The sequence below is a fragment of the Limulus polyphemus genome, unplaced genomic scaffold (genome assembly GCF_000517525.1).
Source record: "Limulus polyphemus unplaced genomic scaffold, Limulus_polyphemus-2.1.2 Scaffold369, whole genome shotgun sequence".
Lineage (NCBI taxonomy): Eukaryota > Metazoa > Arthropoda > Merostomata > Xiphosura > Limulidae > Limulus > Limulus polyphemus.
The window spans coordinates 199,146-218,737 of NW_013665979.1; positions in this window are offsets into that span (position 1 = coordinate 199,146).

A 19,592-nucleotide genomic window follows, 5' to 3' on the forward strand; every position below is an offset into this window, starting at 1 on the left:
AAAAACAAAAACAAGTATTGAAGTACGAAAAACAAGTACGAAGGACCAGCAATTCAATGCGTTGATATATGGCGAGATATATTATATATGTTTTTTTAATTACACCAAGGAAATATGTAAATAACAATGAAGTAATGCGACAAGGGTAAAGTACAAAATAGTCTTGTAAGTTACTCCTGAGGATGACGTAGATCACGTCGAAACATATACGTGTAGAGAGCTATTTTAAAGTGGAAGCCGTACGGGCCTCAATAAAGTTTTTATTGTGTAAATATAAAACGTTGTTTTTAATTTTTTATTATAATTGAAACAAAATTTGCCATGTTTTACAATAAACATTCAGTTGTTGTTGTTATTAAAGATCATTATATCGCTTTATTTAAAGGTTTGTATTTTAAGTTTCTTCTACTAGTCTTAGGTTTAAAGTTATTTATTTCTGCAATATTTTTTTATATTTTTTCTCTTTATTTAGCTGACGAAAGATGCTAGTCTATTCCAGACAGTCAGTAATATCTATTCTAGACATCCATACTGTTTCAGCTGAATTATAACATATCTTTGTTTTAGCCTTCGACATATTGTTACTACTGGACATTCTTGGTTAAGTTTTTATAACTTCATTCATTCAGAACATGTTTACGGTCAGAATCTTACCTATTGCTACACGACATGGTCAGAAGGTTCATAGAACCACTACTGTCAACGCCATTATTATTATGTATATTCGTAAGTTCAGGGGTATATTACAATTAAGGGTTTCCTGGAACACTTTTACACTGTTTTCTCCATTCTGTCTATTAGCCTCCTGTCACCTTTGGTAAACTCCTGCTTCTGGTCAGCCATTACTGGTTTCACATTTAACTGGACATTCTTGGACTTGCCAGTTATACTACCTCCATGGGCTTCCATATACTGTTCTGCCAGCTTGATCATCTTGTCTACATCTTTTGGTGCTCTCTCCTTTAAGAACAGTGACATGTCGTTTAAGCCGATGAAAACCTTCTTCAGTAAGTTCACATTGTTTCAGTAAAGCCACTTTTAATTTGTTATAATCCATGGTATCTTCTGACGTCATTCCTGCATATATTTGGAGGCCTTTTCCTGTGAAAAGTGGGCTGAGACACACTGCCCAGTCGCCTTTGTCCCAGTTCTGACTTTAGACAAATCTTTCATATCTCTCTGGGAAAGCATCCAGGTTATTTTGATGTTCATCCAATTTGGGTAGCTTGGGTAGGCTGGCCCCGACTCCCTTGTCATTTTGTGGTCCGTTGTCTTTCGGTTGGGAGAGTTTTGCAATCTCAGTTTGTGATCTTATTTTCTATATTTCTAGTCTCTTCTATCTCTCTATTTTTTCAATTTGTATTCTCTCTTTTTCCATTTCCCATCTTTCCTTTCTCTCATGTTTTTCTCTTTCCTTCAATCTTTCTCCTTTCTCAAGTTGTTTTGTGTTGCCGTTCTTCTCTCTTTCGAGCTCTTGTTATTGATTGACGAACTCTCGTAGTTCACCATCTTTTAACCCAAGACGTTCTCCAATTTCTATCAATTTATTAACAGTTGACATTTTTCTATACCGTGATTGTAATCTCCACACTATACGCAATATTACTACAGTTGTGCATAGAAGGCCTCCTTGTTTTTTGCTGTCGTACACGTTTTCTTTTACCGCCGTTTACCACTGTATGATCCCATCGCGGACGCAAATTTGTCACGTTTTGCTTTTGTGGATTCTTGTACAATAGGTGTCTAGTGACTTGTTGACAGTAAGAGCTAACGATGAATGAACCCACAACCTACAATTGTTTCAAATCAATATATATATATTCTGAACAAATGCATCATCACGGTCATAAACCTTGTCTTGTCCGTAGCTTTTCTTCGACCTTCTGATTCTCCATGCTATGCTGGTACATTTTATATCCCTCGTTTCATCTTGGGTTCGTCACCACCCTTTCACTTTCAATTCCCACGTGTCGTGTCGCTCTATACTCTCGACAACAACGAGTCACAAATGCAAAACACAACATCAAAATTAGAAAAACAAACGAAATTATATAACTATAATCATACAACACAACAAATGAATAATAGTCTTTTATATCGTGACAGCCACATACATTCGTGTTGCCCATTGTTTCAGTCCTCGATCAGGGTAGCACTCGATGTCGTTGCCCTAAAGCATTAGTTTACCTGTGGTACAAGTAAAACTGACTGACAAACTCCACAGCATCTTCATTCAGTTTGTCGCCATTTGCCAGAATGATGTCTGTGTTCACTAGCCTTAGTGATGGTTTTACTTTACTTTAAGGGCTTGGAAGGTTGTAGAATCCACCAGGGTCCTCATTGCTCCTGTGTCCACTAGGAACTCAACTTCTTGCCCTTTTATCAGCACATTTTGTTTGTTTGTTTGTTTGTAATTAGGCACAAAGCTACACAATGGGCTATCTGTGCTCTGCCCACCACGAGTATCGAAACGGATTCTAGCGTTGTAAATCTGCAGACATACCGCTGTGCCACTGGGGGGCTATCAGCACATACCAGGCTCCATACAGCCCTTATAAAACTGAGCTGATCATTAGACTTCTCGGTGCTAGCTGACCACTGGCCAATCCCGACTTTGGCTCCTTTAGTTTTCCAGATCATTGATCACAGGATTCACCTCTCGCCACTGGTCTTCTTGTACCTGCTGATATGACGGGCGATATCAATAATGTTGTCTAGCTTGTGCCTCAGGAAAGTACTGATGTTGTAAGTTTGCAGGGGCCTGTTGAGTGCCTGGTGAAAACTGGCCACTCTGCCATCTTTGTAGTACCACAAGATACAGACAGTTCCTCTGCCAATGTCCCACAGTTCCACAAGTGAAGCAGACACTTTGTTCTTCTTGCTCTGAATGACGTATAGATGGAGGTATCAGTTTTAACTGTGGTGGGTATACTGTTGATTGGACTTGAGGCGTGTGTACTCCGTGGTAGGGCCTGCATAGCCTCGCCCACTCACTGCAGGCTAGTGTGTGTGTCACAGTTTTTTTTCCAGAGAAGGTAGTTCATTAGCATCCCCTCTACTGGATTTATTCCACTGTGTTGGTGGTACTTCTTTCACACCTTTCGGTGGTAAAGTCGCCACAGCAACTACTCCTGCAAGCTTTCTTTTCTCCGATAGTTAGCTTGAAGCTACCAATTTGAAGAGTGTCGCGAAGGACACGGCTTCAGTGAGAGTAAAAATATCCTCCCCTCCCCCCAGGCGATGACCCATCGGTTCATTTGGCAGTTCCTCGGTGAGCATATCTTCTAATATGTCCTCCGGATCTGTGGAGGATATGCCTTACCATGCAAACGGCGCAAGTCGTCCGCATAGGCGGCCAATCTCTTATTAGTGATATTTATTCGAGCCTCAAACTCATCTCTGCAGATTTCTCCATTTTCCACAACGACGAATCGACAAAGAAGTTCAATGACGACTATTTCTCTTTATTTTGCTCGTTGCCTAGGTGGTCGATGGCATAGGGAACTGGATCATCTAAGCCTGACTCCATCCATTCCAGACTGAGACTTACCTGGTCCAGATCTTTTCTTGCCGCACCTCAGAACGTTGAGGGCGTTTTTCTGTTTGGTCTCATTTACAGGGACCTGTGGTGCTTGCCACAACCTTCCCCTTGTTTGGTTCTCTACCAAAGCCGGGCCGAGTTACCATTGATGTGGTATGAACGGGCTGATGAAATTTCTGGTTCAGGTTAGTAGGATGGCGAGCTGTTTCCAACAACGCTTCATTCAACTTTACTTGGCACCGTGGTTTTTCACAATTCGTGGGGTACCTTTAGGCTTGGAAAGGCTCACTTGCCCCTATTTTACAGTTTTGATCTGTGAATGCTCGCTATCTCAACAGCACTAATTAGCGGAAGTTTTTCGCCAGTGCCACATCTAGCCTCTCTACTAGTTTCAGTGATTCTGATAAAGCTATCAAAGCACCCAAGTTTCTTCTTTCTCTCTTTCATGTGGTATTCTCAGCTTAAATTGAGTTCCCTACAAGTTTTTACGATAGAAATACCACGAATAACAGTAGGTTCGACACGTAAACATTCCGTGAGAGAGAGAGAGTATTCGACGAGTGTGAAAAGAACAGAGAATAAAATATTTCATACACTTCAAGTGAAATGAACAAAGCCTTTATTTAATATAAGCACAAAAATGCTGAAAACTGAGCGCGTACCTATCACAGCATAGGGACAGTCCTTTCCAGCTAGAAAGTGTTTAATCCTGTAGCTTTATCTGTGTCAAGATGGACTCTGTTAGATTACACAAGTGGATCACGAAAATAAGTCTTCTTTCTCGATCGTATGGCGAAAAAAACAAACTCTTCCTGTTTTCATCTGTTTCTCTGTTTTCTTCCCCACCTCGAAACCCACTTGATCTAGCTTTCTTTGCATTACTTCGTGACCCCTGCTCTTGGAGAGTATTGGTCGACTGTCTTTCCCTTGGTTTAACTTCATAGTTGCCTAATAAAGAAGGTCTCAACATAAGCCAGCTATATCCGAATACCTGATACCATGCTGGAATTTTCCTGCATAAAATTAACGAACTTTTCTAGATCATGTGTAGCCGCCATAACAGAGCAGAAAGTATATAATCGAAAATCTGGATTAACTACATAGCACTTCTGAAGGTAGGAAGTCCACGGTATCCAGAATTAAAAACATATCTCTTGCATGATTGTCGACAGATATCATATCTAACATTGAAAACAATATCCCTTGCCCGATTGTGTTTTATATTTCTTTAAGAAGAAATGCAACCTTAGCTTGATTTCGTCTTTGAACGTTTTTTTTTTCATGGTTTGTTTGTTTGAAGTTAAGCACAAAGCTACACAATGGGCTATCTGTGCTATGCCCACGACGGGTATCGAAACCAGGTTTCTAGCTTTGTAAGTTCGCAGATTTTTTTTTCATGAACTTATAACGTGGTGTTCTTATAGTCCAGGACACGATTCATATTGCCACAATCCTCAATCTGGTATAGGATCTCTTAAGTGGCACTGACATGAACTTTATGGGGAAAAGATAAAAAAAAAGATAAACTTCCACATTTATCATGTCTTTATATCCCAAATTTCGATTTTCGTTTTAGGAAATGCTACCAAAAATTTGATATGGTTAGTAAGAGCAAAACTTAGAACTAGAAGTTTCTCGATGAATCACATTGAAAATTTCATATTTTATAGGTGTACTTATGTGCGATGGACTCTTAAAGTGACAAGTAATATGACAGCCATAGATCAGCACTCACTTCCGCGTTGTTGTTTACAGAATATAGTTCTACCACGTCGAGTAATTACAGCAGGTTGTTGACCAAAACTGTTGAAGTAGTTCAGGCTCATATTTTCTATTTAGGCCTGTATTTACTGACAGAATCGTTTTGAACGAACCTAATAACGAGCTGGCTCTAGGGAAATGGCGTCCTTTTTACTGCTAGATAATTAAGTAAACGATTTCCCTTTCCATTCAAGAAAGAGTTTTATATAAAAAACAGTCATTATTCATAGAGACTATATCACTATCTGATATAAAGCAGTGAGCTGTGATAGTCGCTGTTGTCCATACGTACTGTTCTCATGTGATAATAAATGAGTGCAATAAGATCTCGTTGGAAGGAACACCCGCCTCAGTGTACATAAACATATATTTACGACATGAATATGCAATGTAGTACAAACACTTTATACAGGTACAATGACAGGATTATGAATTTAGCATATTTACGTATGCCTATGACACTGTATTTCAAACCATTGCGAATGATTAAAAACAGTGTGAGGAGTTTTGTTAAAATCATCCACATTTACTTTACTGATGTCTAAACTATAACTAAGAAATGGCATGTTTTAGAAATCATGTAAATTATGTAACATGTGGCTGTGATGTTAAAAACGCTCAAGATCCAGAGGAGAATGCTGACAACGGAATATCTCGTTATGAACTTACAAAGTTATTTATTGTAAGATAGTTATTAGTCCTTATGAAAGACCACTTGAAGTAAAGTAAGTCTCGTTGTAGTTTCACTTGTTTGTAATTAGTTTATCAATCTTGTTGGAGTGCTTGTTGATATACATTTGTTGATTGACTGCTATCTCATTAGATAATAGCTGATGTAAATTTGTTGATTGACTGCTATCTGACCGGAGAACAGTAGCTTTCTGGCATAACAACGGGATAGAAAATAATTTTTGTGTATATTTTAGAGGCCTTGATGTCGTGAACAATGTCTGTGTTTAACTATTTGGTTAAAATTAGTTGACGTTATTGGTATGTCGCATAATACCAACTAATTCTTTGGTTAAGTTTAGGCACCAAGCGATTGAGATTGGTTGATATAATTCTTGTGTCACATAATAGCAACTAGTGCTTTGGTTTAGTTTATATACCACGTGATTTAGTCTGGCTGGTATAATAGGTGTCATATGATGCTAATTCTTTGATTTAGATGAAGCATTACATGTTCTAAATTTCTTTGATAATAGGTTTAAAAGGCTATCTTACGAAACCAATTTGTTGATATGCATTTAGTTTCACCAGAATTAAAATATTTTATCATTTGTTACAAACAAGTTTATTGGTTGGTTTTCAGTACGAAGATGTGTAGGTGTATTTTAAAATATTTTAAGAATACGATACTTTGTAAATATTAATGCAGTTCTCTATCGCAATTACAGATTTTGCAACCGTTTTTTGCTTTTATTATCATAATTAGATGTAGCCAGCTGTATTTTTTATGATTAAACTTGTTGATTTTTATGATGAGCATAGAGTGTTACAAGGCCTAAAGTGGCTTCAGATTTTGTATTATATTTGTGGTGCTATTCACTGTGAGACACTTCGTTCATTTACTTCCAGTCAAAGTTGATATAATATTATTTAATTGATTTTGTTACGCTTTGACAAAGGTTTTGCTTTTTTGTAAGTTCAACAGTTTTCTTAAACCGTGTCAGATGTTGGACAGACTGTTTCTAGCTAACACATTTTAATGAACAAACGATTTAAACGATAACAAAATGCTTTAAAATCTAAAATCTGCTATCTGAAGTATTGGCTTTTGTTAGTTTAAACACTGACGACAAGAACAAAAAGATAAACTTCGACCGATTTATATACCAAAGATTCAATAATACTAACAACAAACATCTCTAAGATTATTCAAGCAGCTTAATAAATGAATGGCTATTCGGATTGGCTGTGTTGGCGCTAATTCTAATAGCTGAATCTGTAACATTTGTTTTCCCAGAGTAGTGTTCTTGACAGTTACATGTTGGTCCAGCGCATTTAATCTCATAGTTTGATAACGTAAAATTGGATGAAGAAGAAATCAATAATGCGTTCTTTTCATAACTCGTCATCCTTTGATATGCTTGTCACGGATTTGTGCTTTAGCGGGTGTTTTCTGAATCTATTGAGCAACTTCTGAAGTAAGCGCTTTCTTTTTTCGTATCTTTGGAAGAGCTGGTACATTATTTGAAATGCACATTAATTCTAAATGGCAAGTTAAATGTATTGTAACTATAATCTTTAAATATTAGACGTGACAAAGTTAAACAAACCCTCTGCAAAATTAACGAGCACGTGAGTTATAAAAATCAAAACAAATTCATTAATTACTCTAGCTGTATCATTGAAGTTCTCGAAACTCTTGTCACACCTATTCTAAACTGTCCTAATAATGACTATTATACTTTAACAATGGTCTAGAGTGTAGATACGCTAAACTTAATGAACTGGGCTTTGGATATTCTGTTTTGTACAAGTTGTTAAAAGGCTTTTTAAACATCTATCTAGCAAACAAACACACCAGCAGATATATAGTTTATTTCATTAAAGTTATAACAGTAACGATATAAATACAGAACCAGCAATGATATTTAGTTATCACAAAGGACAGGGACTTTATTTAGAATGGTTTCCATGAAACATATGCCATATGTGGAAAAAGATAAAAATATACTATTTTAGTATCTTTGGAAGGCATGATTGATACACATTACCAGGTGTAGTTTTCTTACAATACGCATCTTGATGGAATTTAGGGTGGGGGTACTTCTTTCACTTTCTTTATCCATATTAAAAAATATCATCTTGAATATAATTATAACCAAGACCACTCCTTACAGTTATGTTAACATAAATTAAATAATAAAGTAACTTAACATAAATTAAAATCGCAAAAACAAAACAAAATTACAAGAACATCATGTATTGGGAGAACAATAGAACGTCACTGTCAATATAAACGAGTTTTACTTTTTGCTTTTGAGCGAAACAGGTTATCACAGATGTTATCCGCAACTTCCGAATTTAAGTTAAAATAACAAAAATTAAGTGAATAACGTAGTTAGGGAAACTTTAACATAATAATTAGATTGTTAACCATAATGTACTCCCTATACTTGACTCTTCACAGAGGTCGATGAGATCGTTGTGTTAATAAATATTTAGAAGAGTGACATGTACTCCATGCTCATAGGCTTTACTTTGGTGAGGTCGTGTCCCCCCAAAAATAAATGCTAATGGATGAAACTACACACTGCATGAGCAACTGCTATTGATTTCAATGTAACATACGGCATAAAGACAATAACAACATATATGTAATGTACAAGATAAAACTAAAGTCTAAGCAGGTACATGGTTAGCACACAAAGTAGATTCCTATCAGTTGTAGTTTCGTGCAACAGATGACATGAAAGTACAAATAATAGTTATTTCTATGTAAGAAATACAATATAAATACTTTGCTAACCCAAGGATTCAAGTAACTTACGAGTTACGAATTTTACACTATTAACTATTATTGACTACAGTTAAAATGTACCGTAAATAAAATAATACTCAGGAAATATGTAGTACAAAAACGATAAAAACAAAGGTAGTAACAATTACGGTTTCCAAGTAACATTGTGTAATTAAAATAACGCCAATAAATATCTGTGTAACGATTTATATGTAACACAAGTAACTTAGTGACAGATAACGAATTAGACTGGATTTCACGCTTCTCTCTCAGCGAAATTACTAATTTTGTTGATGAGAGAAAAAAATTATAAAGTATACGTACAATGGTTTCCGTGAAAAGCATATTACATGAACATTATTATTGTTAGGTTAATGAGAGGGGGGTCTGTGAAAACAATGATTTTTCTATAAAACAAGATAATCATTTAAACAATGGTTTCCGATCAGCACCGAATAAATCAAACCATGACAACTTTTCCTTTTAAAAAGTTGATCTCTAGAAAGATCGACAATGAAGTTACAGTTTTAAACGTTATAAATTGGCGAAGTAATGTATTTAAAAGGCTAAGTGATAGTAATAAAAACCACACTTCATTTGTTTGTTTGCGGATATTCGTAAAAATCTATTCTATGGCTACCTGCGCTAATCGTTCTTAATGTCGAATTGATGGACTAGAGGAAAGTAAGCAAGTCAGCAACACCCACCGCCAATTCTTGGGCTGCTATTGTCTCACCGACTAGAGGGATTTTACCGTCATCCATTTTACGCATCTCATCGACTAGAGGGATTTCACCGTCATCCATATAACGCATCTCACCGACTAGAGGGATTTCACCGTCATCCATATAACGCACCTACGGTCCCAAAGTGCAGAACCTGATTTTATTCTTATGGTAACGGGATGCCAACGTGAGAACAGCAGATCCAAGGTCCAGCACACTAACTATTGAGCCACGCTCGACCATATTTGAAATCTACTCTTTAGTCCAACCTCAGATCAATGCCTAAGAGGCTTTTCATTTAACACCGGAGCTTGTAGGCTGGGCTGGACATGTAGGCTGGGTTGGACATGTAGACAGAAAAAAGTTTCTAATTTAAGATCCGTAATAGACTAATTAAGAGGAACGTGAAAAAACTATAGTCTAGCGTGATTTTTCTCATTATCAATAAACCTGTTGGTTCCACTGCTTTGCTGGCTTTTGAGTGTTTACAATCGCAGCATTAAACGTTTGCTACATATAGATTAGCATTTGAAAGATAATTCTGTCTGCTAACATGTCTGTTATAACTGATTAATTTAGTATTGAACAAAACGGTTATCTTTGTGTTGACATGTGACAAACTTATAATGATAAGTATACCTACCTCTAGTCTGAGGTATATAATAGAGTGATTAAGAAGAATGATAAAACAATTTTGCTGTCTACTGTGATTTGTATTACTATCATTAGTTTTACAAGATAAAAAAAGTCATACTCTTCAAATATTCACTGAAAACACCTTTTAAAGAAATTCTCGGAAATGCGTTCATCAGATTGTTATTTCAGTAGTATACATTGCCATGCAAAATTATTAGAAGACCAGCCCCCCAGTGGCACAGCGATATGTCTGCAGACTTACAACGCTAGAAACGGAGTTTCGATACCCGTGGTCGGCAGAGTTTTTTTATAATTGTTCTTGAAAACTGGCAAGTGAGTTTTTACTTTCAATCTTTGGAAATAGTATATTTCATTTTTGTAAGTATTATTTTAATAACAAAATATGTATTTTTAACCAATACTTTTTATTGTACCTAAATATAATGATTTCAATAAAAAAAACACAAAATTAATCCAATAAATGTTACGTAAACCATTATTAAAAAACAAAGAGCAAATTAAGACAACGAACAACTTAAGCCCGAAGCTTCGACAAAATAAAATATTTTTTTATCCTAGGTATTGATGATTTTTATGTATCTTCCACAGATTTGTCATATGTATCTATAATCAATAAATTAAGAGCTTGTTAAAAGGCTATCTCAAACCATCATTACAAAAAAAAACGTTTTTCACGGCATCCAAGACCCTTGGTCTTCTAATTGTTTGAAGTTAAGCACAAAGCTACACAATGGGCTATCCGTAGAAGAAAATGTCGGTTTATTAAAACCTAGATTACACATTTCCATTTATTATCAGCATGTTGCATGTTCAGGGGGTTAAAACTTCCGTACAGTTCAGCATGTTGCATGTTCAGGGGGTTAAAACTTCCGTACAGTTGACTATCTGTGTCCATCACAGGTATCGAATCACGGATTGTAGAGTTATAAATCCCCCAACTTATCGCTGAGACGGCAGGAACAATTGATAGTGTAATAAGTTTTGCAATGATTTTTCATTTGGATTATTAGATAAAAAATAATAGAATGTACAGCAAACATAGCGAAACTGATGTGACATTCGAGTTTATCATGCGTTTTCTAGCTTATTTAGTGTTGTAGAAATGAAAATGAAAATTCAGTTATTTAGTTTCCGTGCTGTAATAATGGCAATAAGCGGCCCAGAAAGTCCTTAAGTTTACCATTGTTCTAGTAAAATCTAGTAGCTTCATTTCTTTGTTCTCTCTACAGATGGCGTGTTTATTCTGCCCACAAGGATATTGCAGTAACATGTACAGCACCGAGGTTAAAGCATTAGCATGGTATTATCCTATTATCACGTTTACTGATGCAACAGCCGACCAATACTGTGAAGTAATAGACGACACGAAATTACTTTATCAACTGGACAAGTAAAGCGAGTTTACCAGTTCTATTAAGAGACGGCCGAGTGAAGACTTACTTTTAAGATCACCGTGTTTAGTTCGGCGGAAGTCTATCTTGAAAGATGGAAAGCTGTAAAACTAAGCACAGCTTAACAGAAGTGACTCTCCTTTCGTGTGTGTAAGTATATTTTCTTTGTGTCTGTCGGATAATAAGGATTTTTTTTTCTTACTATTACCAACTTTTTTTCAGACTCATTATTTCAAACACACTAACAGGGCTCGGTTAAGTTATCTACTACAGAACACTTCCCTTGATTTCTGATCTAATCTGCTGTTTGATACTTGCCGGGAAATTAGTTTTGCCTGAAAATGCCACACTGCTTATTGGCTAAGGTGCTCAATTCACAATCTGTGAGTCGTGAGATTAAAACCCGACACAAAACATGATCGTCCTTTTAGCCGTGGGTGCTTTATAATGTGCTGGTCAATCCCACTGTTAGTTCGTAAAACATTAGCCCCAAGAGTTCGCGGTATATAGCTAGCTGCCTTCCATGTGGTCAATTCAGAACTAGGGACGGTAGTAGTTTGCTTTGTATCTTTGCCATACACGTTTCGGCTTCTGTGCTCAGGCCTTCTTCACTTTATATAACTGCCATAGTGTGGATGTGTGACTTTAAGAAACATTTGATTTTACAGCTGCCATGACGTGAACATGTGTCTTAACTATTTTCAGTACTGTGGCAATGTGCCTATCAGAAAAACTAACCTTATAGTTTCCATGCTGTGATAGCATGCCTATCTATAGTAAGGCTACATTAAGTAGTTTTAATGATGTGACAACATGCCTACCGTCACTTTGTTGTTTCAGTGGCGTTAAACATGACTGTCTATACGAAACACTACACTTTGTTGTTTCATTGTTGTGGCAGCATGTCTGTCTATACGAAACACTACACTTTGTTGTTTCATTGTTGTGGCAGCATGTCTGTCTATAAGAAACACTACACTTTGTTGTTGTAATGTTAGTGGCAGCATGTATGACTATAAGAAACACTACACTTTGTTGTTGTAATGTTGTGACAGCATGTCTATCTATAAAAAAACGCTACTTTGTTGTTTCAGTGTTGTGACATGTCTCTCTATAAGAAACACAACATTTTGTTGTTCTAATGTTGTGACAGCATGTCTATCTATAAAAAAACGCTACTTTGTTGTTTCAGTGTTGTGACATGTCTCTCTATAAGAAACACAACATTTTGTTGTTCTAATGTTGTGACAGCATGTCTATCTATAAAAAAACGCTACTTTGTTGTTTCAGTGTTGTGACATGTCTCTCTATAAGAAACACAACATTTTGTTGTTCTAATGTTGTGACAGCATGTCACTCTATAAGAAACACTACATTTTGTTGTTGTAATGTTGTGACAGCATATTTCTCTATAAGAAACACTACAATTAGTTTTTCAATAAGAAACACTGCACTTTGTTGTTTCAATGTTGTGACAGAATGTCTATCTATAAGAAACACTACACTTTGTTGTTTCAATGTTGTAACAGCATATCTCTCTATAAGAAACATTCTTTGTCAAAGTTTTTATATTCTCTAAATTCCTCGTTGAACAAATAAAGATAAATTTCAAGCTGTTCTTTTTTATCCCTGTTTCTCGACAAATGATTTGATTTTCTTTCTCTGTCAGTCTTCAAGAATCGATATTAAACAAACAGACATGCCTTGTACTACTTTCAAGATATTCCATGCGAGTTATTGGTAATGTAAACATTATAGCCATTTTGTAACCACTCAAGCGTGTGAGACGTAACTTGGTGAGTGTTTCATGTACTCGGTGAGAGGTTGGTTGCTTTAATAATTTAAGGATATTTCTCTCCCTCAAAAATAACGGATCCAACCTCACCATATATAATTTTTATTCGAAAAGTTCTGAATTAACTTTGGAATTCTCACTATATAATTAAAAATACAAACATGATCAGTAAATTCTGTATTTGATTATCATTATTTGAGCGCCAATAACCATCATTCTGCTAAACGTGAATTTTAGAGACTTACTATTGGGTTTTATTGCTAAAGTAGTTGCAATGTGTAGACGATGTACGATAGGATGTAGCCTATAATATTTCATGAAAAACATAACTTGTATTATTTGACTATGGCTGTTATGTTCAAGAAATAAATGTAATGTTTTGAGTTTAAAATGAAAAGAGGTATTTTTCAGTAAAGGAGCGGAAATTGACCTATTATGCTGCTGTTCTCCAATACAATAACACATATAGTTACGATTCCATAATAGAATACATGAGTTAATTAAGTATTATATGACCTTTTATTACACACAACCTTTTATGCTTTACAAAGTCTTTGTTTTACGTGCGAATAGATTCACATAAAAACTTAATGCTCTATTTAAAATGAGAGTTTCAATCAGTATCGGTAAAATTGTAGAGTGCTACAAGTGTTTTTATTTCACTGACAGGCAGTGTAATACATGTAAAACCTTAGGTTTGAGTTAAAACAACATGTTATAATAACACGTGATTAAATAAACGTTTCACAATAAAATGCACTTATATCAACGTTTTAACATAATGCGTAATGAAACCTGTGTTTCAAAATGACTTACAGTTAAACCAACGTTGACCATAATAGGTAATTAAATTAAAGTTTCATCATAACACGTAGGAATTATTTGAATTTTATGTCATGATAAAAGACGTTGATGAAACTCTGATATAACTATGCGTTATTGCAAAACTTTGATTGAAATACGTGTTATGACAAAACTTTATCTTAGCTACGTGTTATGATGAAACTTTGTTATAAATGACGATAAAAAGTTGGCTTAAAAATTGATTGTATAATTTATTTTTCAGACTAAGTAAGGAAATATGAGCCTTCAGGATATTATTATTAATAGGTAGTCGTATTTTCGATGCAAATAAAAATTCGCCACTTTAAAGGAACAGATACAATGTTGATCAAAATTTAGCTATTCTAACAGGCGAGGATCAAAAGAATTTCAGTATTGGATCTATGTCAAAAGACAAGTAAGAAAAATAAACTTTCTCACATAGAGCTTACACTATTCCAGCTTTCTATTCATCTACTAATGGTTAATGGGTACAGAAAACGAATAATGTGAGACCATAAATTCTGTGACGTCCTGTGGCTTCTCTATAGGATCAAGTTGTGGAACTATCAACCTCCAGCAGAGACGCCTAGTCTGCATGGAAAATTTAGAAAATCAAATTTTTTTTACACAAAAATTACATAATGAGTACAATTTCTGTTTAAATCATTTGAGGGAGCATATTAATTCTTATTTATATGCTGAAGTCAGTCAGTTTATTACTTTTTATAATGCTATGATGTTTATCATAGAAATTGTATGACAACGCTCGTAATTTGTATTTTTCTACTTTTCATTTCTAAATGAAAAAATAAATAAAGTTAAAATAGCCAGAGAAGCTAAGAAAATGTTCTCAGCTTTCGGGAATAACGTGAGATTGAATAGCATAAGAAAAAGATCGTCTCTGGGTGATGATGTGATCTCTAGAAAAAATTTTACCGCAGATTAGCTGTTGAAGAGAACTTCACATTCTGATCACGATAATACTGATCGAGAACTGATATACTTTGAATAGCCTAGCTTCATGATAGCTGATAAGTTATGAGAAAGAGCTAGCAATGTTTGTAAGCTCGAGAAGATCAGTTAAACTTTTGTTACTAGAGCGAAGAATATCGAATTCCACAAAATTTTCAGATACTCTACCCTCAGGCACGCTTTCAAAACTAGTTTGTTTTCAAAGCTAAGTGAAAACCTGATAGATTCAAGATTTATTTTGATACACAACTGACATGACGAGAGAAATATTTACTCGCGTACAATGAACCTAGTTCAAAGTTTTTATATTTCATAGCGCCTAAACCTTCTTTAACTGACAAAAAGGACTTTTTATAACATAAACATGTGGTACAATAGACAGCGTTGGTTTATTATCCCCAACACGGAAAGCCTGCGGACTTATAACGTTAGAAACCGGGTTTCAATACCTGACGTGGGCATAGGACAGATAAACCATTGTACTTAATTACAAACAAACATACTAACTCAGCACGTAATACCACTTTGGTCTTAGCAACGACCAACAAAGCTAATGATATAGAACTAACAAAAATAAAACATTTGGGTTCTCGAGCTAAATAAAGTATACCCATTTAAACCGCAATACATTGGTTAATAAGCCCCCCTCCTTTCCCCATGGCTCAGCGGTAACTCTGAGGTCTTACGATACTAAAAATCGATTTTCATGACACCCGTGGGGGGGGGGGCACAGCAGAGACATCGTATTGTGTAGCTTTGTGTTTAATAACAAGCAAACAAGTAAGCCCTTAATTTTCTTAACACTCTGGTGGGAAGCTTTGGAAACTCTGGTGATTAAAAAAAGACATTATTATTTTGTTAATAGATGGCCGGAAAACAAACAAGCGAACTATTTAGTTCGAGCGCAGGTGAATTTGTTAAACAAAATAGTAATATGTATTTTTCTTTAATAAACAGCATTAGAATTTATTGTTGAAATACAGCAATTGAAATAGTTATGGAGTCACACAATCAATACACGTACAGGAGTCATAAGCAACTAGTTATGGCTCTAGATGGTGAATTTATTTAGGTTACAAAAATATTTCACAGGGAATATAAAATAAAAGCAAAGTGTACAGTGCAGATCATTAAACAATGTCTTCCGATGGGACAGCGGTAAGTTTAAGGACTTACAGCGCTAAAATTTGTGGCTCGATTCTTCTCAGTGGACATAGCAGATAGCCCAATGTGACTTTGCTGCAAAACAAACACATAAACATCACACAATATTCCTATGCCGTCATACATTTTATCAATGTACGATTGTGGAATATTTTTCCAAATGTCCTGTATTACTCCTCACAGTTCATCCAAGATTTTTGGTCGCCTCTTGATCTTTCTTGTTTTTACATAAACCAGTATAATCTCAACAATATCCACGTCGGGACCTTGTCCAGGCAAAGTCATGGGTGTTCCGTCGGCGTCTTTACTCTCAAGGTTTCGTTTCACCACATCTGCTATACTTGGTAGAATTGTCTTGCGCGTTAAGAGTCGTGTTTCTCAGTGTTTCTGATATGTTGGATCAGAATCTGCCTGTACTTGCCAGCAGACAGGGTGTCACTAATTTTGTGTAGATCACTGACTGCCAAACTAACCGCCAATGAGTGTTATTGCTGCTGACATTGATTATGATACCATTCTTCAATCGCCAGCCAAACTGACCGTCACTGATTGTTATTGCTGCTGACATTGATTATAATACCATTCTTCAATCCCCAGCCAAACTGACCGTCACTGATTGTTATTGCTGCTGACATTGATTAAGATACCATTCTTCAATCCCCAGCCAAACTAACCGTCAATGAGTGTTATTGCTGCTGACATTGATTATGATACCATTCTTCAATCCCCAGCCAAACTGACCGTCACTGATTGTTATTGCTGCTGACATTGATTATGATACCATTCTTCAATCCCCAGCCAAACTGACCGTCGCGGATTGTTATTGCTGCTGAATAATTAGAACTTGTATTCATTTGTAAAGAACACACATTTGCAGCTATACTTATTCCACTGTTTGTGGTTCGATATCCATTTAAACCTTTATGTTTAGTATCATCTTTTCAGAAGCTGATTACGAGCACTTACACGCCTATTGAAACCACCTTGTGCTAATGTTTATTTTACTCTTCCCGAGGTAACATTAACACCTTCGTTTAGAGCAAGGTTGTTGGTAAGACCTGAATTTGACTGTTGTTTATTTCGTAAATAATCTACCCGTGAGATACATAATATAGTCTTCGAAGAATTCTGGTAATCGATCTCGAGCACTTATATTATTAACAGTGCCAGTTTCATGTACACTCTTCAGAGTTTTGAATACAGCTCCTACAAAAACACGGAGTCTTGCCACAAACTTAGCACGGAGTATTCTTGATTTCCACACGCTTGTCATGCGATATTTCACTTCTGAAAGTAACGACTAGATTCACACAGCTACAAGTTCTAGTCATTTATCATCATCGTGGTAAGTATTTGGGTTTCAAGACCTGAGTGCTCAGAAATTAAAGAATTTATTATAGTACCTATAGTACTTCGTGAAAAAAAAGAACACTTCTGTCTGTATTTTCATAAGTTGTATACTGGTGTGGCACTTTCTTATTGGTTAGATAACATCCAACCACAGTGTAAATTATGAACTTGTGACTTTACTCTGTTGTATTTAATTTTTACACAATAAAAGGGGTGGCATTCACTTAGCAGTATTTGTTTTTATATAATTTTTTCACATCGTTTCCATAATTATCTATAATAATGTGTATGTAAAATATTGTAGGAATTCAAATATTTCTACGTTTGTTTGTATGGTTCCAAAATTTCTTCTTCGCTGTTCCTTTGTTTGTGCATAGGCAAATATATTATGACGTATTTTGATCGTAATTAACACATTTGCTGACATGATTTCTCCCAAAGAAAAAAGATAGCATTGTTATTTTGACAGAATTATTTTATGGCCTGACTTGAACTCTACTTTACAATAAATAATTGCAGAGAGCTACATGAAAATAAAATAAAACAAAATATGGTAAACTTTTTCATGTTTGAGTTTAACAATACTACGTAGGCCTCATGCATGCATTACTGCTTATATTTATACGTAAATTCCTTTTTATGTGCATGATATAACTTTAAATTTTGAAAATCGACAGGTTTTTACATCTATATTTGGCCCATTAAATTGTTTTCTCAAAAGGTGGTAATAATATTTTTACTTTCAAACTTTTTTTAACTTGTTTGTTACACTGATGTCTATATTGAGCTGTATTGAATATTGACCATTTCACGGAAGTTATAAACTGGCCATTGTCTTGGTCCTTAAATTTTCAAGATGTGGGTTTATAGACTGTATCTGATGTAAAAATGCTAATGTGTAGTGCATGTAATTGTAATAACAGACCAAAAGATGGTTTTGTATCGTTTCACTGGCAAGTTCAATTTTTTTTTCCAGCAGGTAAATTAATATGAATTGATTTACCACTGCCAACATATTACGGTGTTGGATATAGTAACTAATGGAAGTAATGTTACCTAATTAAGTCGAACTTATATAACTTTCGTTTTAAGCTCGGAGTTTTCTTTTAGATTTATTATGATATGGTAGTTGTTAACTGAGTCAATTTCATGCATTTTCAAATTTCATACAGCTAACTCGAACTCTTGAAAAATTGAATCGTAAATATTTCGAGAGATAAGTGGTGTCCAACAAAAGCGTCTAGGATGTGCTCTGGACATTTGAACTAGAATGTTTTGAAAGAACAGGTCGAAATGCTCGTCTGAGAAATAATACTTTAACTACAGCACTTTAATTTCCTGAGCACCTACAACAGGATCATTATCATTATGACTTAGGAGTATGTTGTCTTCATTATTCAAACATTTCTTTAAACTCTTCAAAATTAGGTTAAATGTTTATTCTGAGATAACTTCTGTTGATGTTCAGCTGTCTAGTTTTGCTTGAATTCATTATTAATGTAACGAATTTGTTGTTATCTAAACAACGTTCATATTAAAATAAATACATCAAGTTTCTATTTTAAAAGATACATAGCTTGTAGTGTTAAATAAGTATTGCGAAACTCCCGCCTATTCTCCAAAGTTGTAGAAGATTCTCGAGAGTAGGAATAAACAATATATCTATATACGTAAACGTTTAAATATGACTCAGTATTGTAATGTAAGACTGAATTTTCCAGAAAACCTTCCCGCGGCTATAAATATAACCAAGGCGCCGAAAGAAAAATTCTATTTGTAGTTTGCTACAATCAGTGTGCTATAAACTTCCAGAGCTATAACTGCGATTTTTATAACGCTTATCAATTGGAAAACTTAAGATATTTGATCAGGAATATTTATAAATATCGAACATTACAAATTATTTAGCTTCAGTGGATTCTCATCGGACATTAATAATTTTACG